General features: G+C 41.3%; 1 protein-coding gene and 1 long non-coding RNA gene across 7 annotated transcripts in view; both read right to left on the bottom strand.

Moving 5' to 3' along the window:
* LOC146640658 (uncharacterized) overlaps positions 1-10700 on the bottom strand; it is a 55095-nt gene that overhangs the window by 2557 nt on the left and 41838 nt on the right. The window lies entirely within an intron of this gene.
* Positions 5685-8635, bottom strand: LOC146640659 (uncharacterized). The gene is made up of 2 exons (XR_014910001.1): positions 7265-8635; positions 5685-7173 (listed from the first exon to the last, which is right to left on the bottom strand). It is a non-coding gene; the product is annotated as an uncharacterized LOC146640659 (long non-coding RNA).

Genomic DNA, 10700 nt, shown 5'->3' with positions numbered 1-10700 from the left:
TGTTTTAGGGAAACCTTGAAGGAAAAAGACTTTCCACACAAGTCACAGCTGAACGGTCTCTCTCCAGTGTGGATGACCTGATGCTGTTTTAGTTTAGCCCTCAGAGTAAAACCCTTCCCACACTCGTCACAGCTGTGTTTTTTCTCTCCCTTTCTTCTGTGAGGTTTGTCGGCCTCCTGAGAGCGCTGACTTCTGGCTCCATGTTGGTCCTGCAGTGACAGAGATACAAACAGAGGCAGTGAGTGAAATGCAGTCGTGGAACAAACTCAACCTTCAAACTCCATTAACACTAGTTTTAAACCTGAAGGTGGAGCGTGGCACCAAACACCTTAAAGGTCTCTTATCCCCACCTGCTGGTAGTTCTAACACATTACATCCAACCTGCTGTTAAAGATAATTCATGACTGTTCAAACACTAAAATCATGCACACACACACACACACACACACACACACACACACACACACACACACACACACACACACACACACACACATTATTTTATAATTTAGATTATTTTGTTGTTTCCTATTACATATTTCTATAATTTGTATAGATTTATACAGAATTATTCAGTGATAATAAATCCTATGTTTGTTTATTCTAAAGGAACCCCGTTAGCTTCCACAACAGATGTTGCTCGTCTTCCGTCAAATACTCACATAAAATATTACACAATAAAGTGGATTCAAGATATCCACATAATTTCACTCTTACATCCACAGTGAGGTTTCACAATTGTTCAAATATAAGCAATCAATAATAATAATAATAATATCAATAACATTGAGGCACATTACACAAATTTCAAAAACAAATCATGTCTTACAATATTTACAACAACTAAAAGCTCTGTAAATCGGCTTTTAAGTCTTCATTGAAGTTTTGAATAATGCTCTAATTTTTTAAGGCAACTTATTCCACTTAAAAGTTGCTCTAAATGTAACAGTTTTACAAAACGTTACTTTTAACTCGAGCATTTACTAAATTGCAGTTTGTTGAAAACTGTGTAATATGATGATGTATTTCATCTGGATACTGCAGCTGAGCAGAATAAATGTGGTGTGTTTAACAGAATTGCTTTCTTTAGAACTACAAGTAAGCCATAGAATATTTTAGCCTGTACAGGAAGCCAAGAAAGGTTATTATGCATTTGATCAATATTAGTATAGTATGAACATCTTCACACTAATCTGGACGCCTTATTCTGGACTAACTGAAGTCTGTTAAGATCTGTCTCATTAGCTGCTGACCAAATGATTGAACAATACTCCAGATGAGACATTACTAGTGCATTAATGACATCTTTCATAATGAAGAAGTGATACACAAAGAGCATTTCATAGCCATAGCTATGCCTTGTCGGCAGAGTTATGTGACATTAGTGATGTTTGTACTTTCAGCGTTAACTTGGTTTTAAAGCCTTTAAAATATACGCCGTTCAATAGTCGACCTTAATCTGACAGAGAATGTGATGATTTTGTGGATAATTAAAGTCAGTCATATATCCACAAACACAACAAGCTGAAAGTCAGTGATGCTGCTCGGTTTGCAGTCCTGAACATCACGGCACAAGCAGGATTCACTGCACTGTTAATGTTAGCTGTGTTATATTGCTGCCTCTGTTCGCTGGTGTCGAGCCAAACGCACTTTAACGTGTGTTTGAACGAGCTGACGGTTCACTCGTTAAGCTGAAAGAAAGATGCTTTAATCACAGCAGTCACACATGTGTCCACTGCACCATCTGGAACTCTTCTTGTTTACACTCGTAATAACACAAACACTAAATCCTGCTTCTCTGGTGCTGTTGTGTAGCAGTGTGTACACCTGAGACTGTCACCTGTCTGTCTGTCCTGCACTCTCTCTCTGTTTCTTTCTCTCTGATTGTGGAATAAAAGTATGAACATGTGTTTATAAGTTACACTTGTGTTTGAATCCTGCAGCTTATCACACATTTGATTTCCATGTGTGACGACTGCAAGTGTCCAGAGTGAGGACAGACTGAGGGAGCCACTGCTGCACATCATCTGTGAGGCTTTGCAGCCCTGATGATCCACCAGGACAAACTCAGCAGTGTGTGAGGAAGAGGAGGAGGAAGAGCCAGCAGCAGCTGACAGATGGAGAGAATAGACAGACTGTTCCCTGTTTGTGAAGGACTGCTAGGAAAGTTTAACATAACTGTCTGTGCTGAATCAGTCTTATTAGGTAATGTTCACATAATGTGATCCTCCCAGTGTTTTCAGTGTGGGAGAAAGTACTCAGGGCCTTCAAGTTACACACTATGAAAGGCAGCAACAAGTTTAATGTTCAGAAACCTAAAGTCTGTATCAGCAGCAGAATGGAGCTAAAAATAAATGTTGGTTTCAGTTCTATGAAGCTTTGAGTATTTTGGATCAGTATCTGCTGTGTTTGTTGCATCATATTGCTGTAACTGTTTATATGCTTTATATATTCTGAGCTAAGTTGATCTATAGTGTGTGGAGCAGGGAAATTATTTTACTGCTATTGTTAAATAATCATCATTATTACCATTGCATTAATAATATAATCTGCAGTATGATCATTGCTTTGACAATGTAACAGATAGCTTTAAGATGGCCTTAAGATGTTTATGATGATGTTAATTTTGTATTTCAGATGCCGTTATAACTATTGTGTACACAATGCATATCTGTGCTTATTTGAGTTGATGTTCAGGTTCTTTAAAGGTCTTAAGCTTCACTGACGTGACTGTTCAGGTGATACATGCTGAGGGAAAACTAGAACATAGAAGGAATTGCAATACATGCTTACAAAACACTTATATATCAGGTCATTTCATATTAAGGTTTTAAGTAGAGGTTCTTGGTTAAAACATTTATTTAGTAGAAGACATACATATAGTCTCAGTGAGCCTCTGGTCTCGTGAAAGGTCAGAAGTGCAACAGGTGAATTGAGAAAGAGCATTTGAGGACGAGACACAGACAGTTAGTAGGTGAAGAGGTGACACAAAGAGCATGTGAGGTCAACACACACACACACATGAGTTAGATTTATTTAGAGGAGAGATTAGTCATGTCTCGGCAAGAAAGAGGAACAATTCACTTTAAGACAAGAACGGAAAGTACCATCCATGAAAATAGAAGATGATCTTCTGGGTTAAAAGTCATTGTGGTGTTGATCTGATCTATGTATAAAATGTATCTGTGACGCATGAAGGGGCGTCAGTAAATCAAACCCTGATGCTATAAAATATCTGTTCATGCTTTGATTAAGTTGAAGACTAATTGCTGTCTGCGTACAGAGTTGTCTTCCCACACGTGTGTATTCATTAAAAATCATTGTTTGACCAAGAGCTTCTGGACCATGGGTGGTTTGTACTCTCCTTCCTCAATTTTGAACCTTAACAAGTGTTACATCATATTCTATAAGGATGTTATGTGTTTGTAGACTTTCTGCCCAGTTTGACCCATTTAGCAGAAGTCAGCCTGTTTAAGGCTCTGATATCTATTCTGTGTGACTTAAAGCAGTTATGACATGGTCTGATTTTCTCACCCAATAAAGGAATATTTCATATATCAGTCTGCTCTTCATTCTATCAGACACAGTTATCACAGCTCCTACATTTGCTTTTTACACATATATGTAAGCATTGAGCCACATTTAGTACCAACATATTAAATGAACAATATTTGTCTCTTATATATGACACATCTATATACACACTGTTACAGATACTTGTCTGTGAGTGAAGTGATTAATATAATAACTATAATATCTCTTTATCTCAGTCGGTGATCCCCACATGCTTCAAGGAGTCCATCATTGTTCCTGTCCCGAAGAAACCCCACCCTGCTTCTCTCAATGACTATCGCCCTGTAGCCCTCACCTCAGTAGTGATGAAGTGCTTTGAACGCCTGGTCAGAGACTTCATCATTTCTTCACTACCAGACACACTGGACCCACTACAGTTCGCTTACCGTCCAAATCGTTCCACAGACGATGCCATCTCTCATCTCCTCCACACATCACTCACTCACTTGGACACTAGAAGGGGGAATTATGTTCAAATGCTCTTCATAGACTACAGCTCTGCATTTAACACCATAATTCCCTCCACACTCACCACCAAGCTGGAGCATCTGGGACTCAGCTCATCTATGTGTCAGTGGATCTCCAACTTCCTAACTGGCAGACCACAGGCAGTAAGGATGGGCAGACATGTCTCAGCCTCCACCACTCTCAGCACTGGAGCCCCCCAGGGGTGTGTTCTGAGCCCCCTGCTGTACTCTTTGTACACATATGACTGCGTGGCCACTACCAGCTCCACCACCATCATCAAGTTTGCTGACGACACCGTCGTGGTGGGCCTGATCTCTGATAACAACGAGACGGCCTACCTGAAGGAGATTAGGAATCTGGAGAACTGGTGCCAGAGGAACAACCTCCTTCTAAACGTCAGTAAGACAAAGGAGCTGATAGTGGACTTCAGCACTAAGCAGGAGAGGAACTACCAGACCCCCGTCATCAACGAGTGCCCAGTGGAGAGAGTGGACAGCTTCAAATACCTCGGAGTTCACATCACGCAGGACCTGTCATGGTCCTGTCACATCAACACCGTGGTGAAAAAGGCCCGTCAGCGTCTCTACCACCTCAGACGCTTGAGAGACTTCCAACTGCCCTCCAAGGTGCTCAGGAACTTTTACTCGTGCACCATAGAGAGCATCCTGACGGGAAACATCTTAACCTGGTTCGGGAACAGCACCATGCAGGACAGACGAGCTCTACAGAGGGTTGTGCGGTCAGCTGAGCGCACCATCTGCTCCGAGCTCCCTGACCTGCACTCAATCTACAGCAGGCGGTGCTGGACCAAGGCCAGGAAGATCGTGAAGGACCTCAACCATCCCAACAACAGACTGTTCTCTCTGCTGAGGTCAGGAAAGCGATTCCGCTCCCTGAAGACCAACACAGAGAGACTGAGGAGGAGCTTCTTCCCGCAGGCGATACGGTCTCTCAATCACACCACCACACAGTACTGACCCACACATATGGTTCTTACACACACACTGGACTTTGTTTTCACTTCATCACTTAAATCACTGCTGCTGTTATTGTGTATATATTTATTTATACTTCTTGTGTATTTTGTTCATACATTCTTATATAGTTCTATATTGTGTATTTTGTTGTACAGTTATTTTATTTTCAATTTAATTTATATATTTTATCTTATTCTTTCCCAGTGTGTTGTACAGTTATTTCATTTTTAACCTTAATTTATATTTTATTCCTTCCTAGTTAAATTTACCCTTTTTAATTTTTCATATTTATTTCCTATCTTATTCATAGCCTTTTCCTTTTTTGTTTTCTTTAGGTCACGAGCAGTTGTCCAAGCATTTCACTACATATCATACTGTGTATGACTGTGTATGTGACAAATAAAATTTGAATTTGAATTTATCTATTCTGTGTGACTTAAAGCAGTTATGACATGGTCTGATTTTCTCACCCAATAAAGGAATATTTCATATATCAGTCTACTCTTCATTCTATCAGACACAGTTATCACAGCTCGTACACTTGCTTTTTACACATATATGTAAGCATTGAGCCACATTTAGTACCAACATATTAAATGAACAATATTTGTCTCTTATATATGATACATCTGTATACACACTGTCACAGATACTTGTCTGTGAGTGAAGTGATTAATATAATAACTATAATATTGGCCATATTATATTTACATTACCACAGTGAGATGACTTTAGTCTCATGAACAACATCAGCTAATTGTTATTTACAGCTAATCTTAAACGACTGTTCAGCACAGAAATGAAGCCCAACAATCATGTTTCACAGTCCTGTGGTCTCAGCCTCAGATACTCATCAAATCACACAGAGCTCATGTAGAAACAAATGAACTAAATATGTTCTCCTTCATTTCTGTCAAACAAAGCTGTATGAAACGTTTCCAGCTGTTAGTATCATGGTTGCTAGGCAACCTGGGCAGCGCGACGGAGGCTAGACGTCCCATTTCACGAGCCTACGAGCCTCGCACTTCGGCCTTAGCGGTCTTTGAGTCCGCGGCCCTTGAGGACTTTAAAGCTGCAGAACCTGAATCGGGATACAGCCATGATGATCTCCAGCCTCGTGCTCGCCAACATTCTCACCTGAGTTAAGAAGACGATCACTGAAATGGTCTCAGCAGGTCCTTTGATGACAGCAATGAAATGCAGTGGTAAGGCTTTTTGGGGATTAAGTTCGTTTTCATGGCAAAGAAGGACGATGCAGTTCATCTGATCACTCCTCATAACATTCTGGAGTGCAGGCAAAATGCTATTATAAAAACTTAAGCAGCAACTTCTCCAGGTTCCAATATTTATGCAATTCTCAAACCTTTTGGCCACGACTGTATAACCTCTTCTGAAGTTTAGTGGATATTATACATGGTTATGCTCAGGATGTGTCGGCCAGTTTCCACTGGAAACGCCTTTTGGTTAAACTGTCAGCGAGGAATTTGCATTTGCACTGTTACATTTTTATATAACTTTAATCCACATAAACAACAGCTGCTTGTTTCAGTGAAAATACATTGATGGCTTTTTAATAAAGTTGTGCAGCTGGAAAGTATTTTGTCTGGTGTCAATTCTATCGTCAGCTACATCGTTATGGCAAATGTTCAAATGTATATGGTGATAAATATCTTTGGTCATATGGTCCTGCTCTGTCTGTCACCTTCTGTGTTGAGCTCATTGTTTCCTCTGTAGTGGCTGAGCTGAGTCCAAGTAGCTGAAAATGTTCCTCTGCTGCTCCGTCAGACTCTCCTCCTCCTGCTGATCAGCTGGGACACAAAACAGATCTTTGTTAGGCTCCACACTGCACTGAAGAGTCAAAGTGTCTCATATGTTCATCTGACAAGTAAAAGAACACATTTTTGTTTCCCGAGGTGGGCAACTTGTTGGAAACAAACACAAAAGGTTTGAGCACTGATACCTGCCATTGCTGGCATTGAAAGATGCAACGCCAGCAATGTGGATTGTCAAGACTCAAACCAATCATCAAGCAAAGACAACAGGGATCATTTGTTTCTGTTTATTTAGCATTCACAGCATTTGTAGTTGCCTTCTGTGCAGGGGAAGTCCACGCACACTGTGTGGTACCGCCATCCGCAGAAGGTGCATTCAACCTCTGTAAGAGAAACGAGATTGTCTGAGACTGAAATGATATTCACTAAAGAAGTGGTGATTTGTAAAACTTCACATTTTGATCCGGGACGTACTCTGCATGAAAACAAGTGCTCACTCTTCCTGCTCAACAAATGACAAGGGCGGAGCCTTATACCACGTGATACAGAAGCTGTGCCGTGTGATGCTAAAATTAGCAGGGAAACAACAACGGAGAGCACGTCAGGGACTGTGCAAAACGAGGGATTTAGGAAAAGGAAGAGAGAGAGAGCAAGCAAGAGAGAGAAATAAAAGAGCAGGAGAGAGAGATGGAAGAGCAAGAGAGAGAGAGCCAGGGCATCGATTACTTTGCTCGCCCTGAACCTGCCATATTACAGGCCTTCTTAGATTACCACCCACAGCAGAACAGTAGCAGTGCAGTTGTGATGAGGGTGTTCAGCTGTAAAGATGGCACCAACAGGAAGTGGCTTACTTATTGCAAAGAACGCCATTTATTGTTCTGCTTTGTGTGTCTGGCATTTGCAAGGCTGACTGACACCAGCACATTTATAACAGGCATGAGTGACTGGCGACATATACATCTGCGCACAGAGGAGCATGAAAAGAGAAATACACACCAGACCTGTGCTGAAGCTTTTTTCTTAAGGTGCTCAAAAGGCAACATCAGGAGCTCGTTTGCTGGCAGTCAGTTGTCAGCTCACAGAGCACAAGTGAAAAAGAGACGGCAAGTTTTAGAGCGTATAGTGGATGTGATCAAAGTACTTGGGAAGAGGGGACTCAGCTATAGGCATGTGGAGAATGAGGCTGCATACACCTTAGGTGATAACACCATCGATCATGGTAACTTTCTGGAACTAATTGTGTTATTAGGCAAGTATGATATGTGCCTTGGAGAACATTTGAATGACTGCATTGAAAAAAAGCAAGAAGTTGCATCAGACCAGTGGATCAAGAGGTAGAGGATCTCTCATCACCCTACTCTCCAAAACAACTGTCAACTCAGTGATTGATGCACTTGGCCATCTCCTTCAAGAGAGCATCGCCAGTGATGTCCAGAAAGCTGGGATGTTTTCTGTTCAGCTAGACACAACCCAAGACATCACAGGTTATGATCAGTGTTCAGTAATCATCAGGTATGTTACTGAGTCTGTGCAGGAGAGGCTTGTCTCCATAGTGAGGTGCGAAGCATCCACGGGGCAGTACTTTGTAAACTTGCTTTCTGGAGTTTTAGAGCATCTGAATCTAGACAAGGCCATGTGCATTGGGAATGCAACAGATGGTGCTTCAAATATGCAGGGCCAGTACAAAGGCTTTTCAGCACTTATGACTGCCCAGTCTCCAACTCATGTGCATGTGTGGTGCTATGCACACATACTTAATCTTGTGATTGCTGACACAACACAAAGTGTCATTGAAAGTGGATCACTCTTTAATTTACTTAATGACATAGCTGTGTTCATCAAGGAGTCCCATCACAAGGTTAATCTGTGGGAGAAACAAACCGAAAACACAAGACACAGACGCCTCAGTCCAATAGGTGAGACACGGTGGTGGGCCAAGCATGATGCCCTCCAGAAAATCTTTGGACATTTTGGAAAACCAGATGATGGCCTCTTCGTTGATGTAGTGCTGACGATGGAAGCCATTGAAAAGAGGGAGAAAGAAAAGCCAGCTGTTTGTGCCAAAGCACGAGGCTTTAAAGAGTGTCTCTTGAACCATGAAACTGTGTTAACAGCACAGATATTTCTTAGAGTGTTTGAGCAAACAACTCCTGGGTGTGTGTTAACACACACGAAACTCTGGCTGATTGGGTCCCACACCCAATTTCACACCTTGGCTCAGGTGATTAGAGGATCATCAGGGGGTCCTTTTGTCCCTCTGTGGGGGTCACGGGGTCACTCCCACTAGGTTTATATCTGGGACTCTCCACCATTTGACCTTAGAACTGAAGAAGCTTCTCGGATGAGAGGTGAAACGTCTTCAAGCAACTTAAAGAAGTCCAGACGCTTTTCTTTGCAAGCTCCTTTGACTACGATGACCTGGATGACTGAGAACCTTCACAGACATATGATAACTGGAGTGTGCAGCGTTTCCATGAGCAGTTTTCCTGCATCTTGACTCATGTGTGTGGAGTGTTCATAGCATCAGCATCATGTTTTTGTTTATTTGTTTTGTTGGGTTGAAAATAATTAAATAAACGTGTGATCATGCCTATGGATCACCATGGCACATATCTCCAGCCATATGATTTATTTATGCAGATGACAAAGTGAGTGTGAATGTGTCTGACATCACAGTGTTTTTGTGCACTGTGCAAAAGTAATTGCCTCTGATTGTGAGTGAGAACAGTGATTTTGCGGATCACAAGCTATTGTAAAGGGGAAAAAAAGAGTGAAAAAGAGACAAATTACATTGTAGACGAAGAAAAATAATCATAGGAAAAAGGTTTTGTGTTGATCAGCCGAAAAACAACTACAATGTCATTTTCTGCTTTTAAGAAAGGATTGTTCACACAAACACAGAGAGAGAGAGAGAGATGTGTTGATTAAGCAGTGATGATGATAATGAAAATGTCTTAGTTTGTCACTTTCAGGTGAAAAGCAGACCTGAATCAATTTTCCACATGCAGCGGTCGGAAGAAAGTTATAGTTTAACATCATTGGAAACGTTCAGGCCAAGTTTCTGGCTGACTTATTTACAGCACCATGTGTTTCTCAACCTCACAAGCAAGCTCACACCTCCCTGAAGACAAGGAATGCAGCTCCAAAGCAATAACATGGCAGATAAAGAGACAGCAGCAAAGTCCTGAACAAAAAGTCCCAGCGAGCAGCAGCAATGTGGACAAACAGCACCAGAGAAGAAGAGCAAACCCATCATCCTGACTGATCGGATGAATGGCACTGTGTTTCCAACAAGCTGCAACTTCACTATGCATGTGAAGAAAACTTTTGAGGAGAACTGAGGAGACTGTTGGAGTTTGACATTTGCCACCTGTGGAGTAAAATGGCAAGAAGAGACAGTGGAACACAGGACAAAGCTGAAGGAGAACTGCCGGCTGTGGACTGTTGAAAGTGGGAGAGGACAAGAGAGTGAGAGGACAACAGAGTGAGAGTAAGTGGAAACACAGAGGAATGCTGTTATTAAATGTGGGAAATCAAAATTTGGGTTAGCAAACCTGGGGAAAAGAAAACTGACTGTTTAAGTTGGAAAATTGAGACAGAGTCTGAAACAAATAGAAACATACAAAATCACACAAACAAGCAGAACATGCATTAACCCTACTAACAATTCCAAACACAAAATGACTCATGAAGACTCATAGCACATTAATTAAGAAATGATTAAATAATAGCAGAGAAGTGTGTAGGAAAGGCAGCTTTAAGAACATGCTCTGCTGGAGATGCAGCTCCACAGACATGCATTAGACCTGCCTAATAACACAAACACCCATCCAATGAAAATTAGCTTGTTATCTTTCATCAGTGTTAAAATAGTGTCAATTTAGCAGACACTTGTTATCAAATACTGAAT

This window comes from Rhamphochromis longiceps, unplaced genomic scaffold (assembly GCF_057381845.1).
Source record: "Rhamphochromis longiceps isolate RC_006_pf unplaced genomic scaffold, R_longiceps_female_GT1.1 unmapped_scaffold_4, whole genome shotgun sequence".
Taxonomy (NCBI): Eukaryota; Metazoa; Chordata; class Actinopteri; order Cichliformes; family Cichlidae; genus Rhamphochromis; species Rhamphochromis longiceps.
The sequence above is the reverse complement of the archived record's forward strand: the minus strand, read 5'-3'. Positions and strand labels throughout refer to the sequence as shown.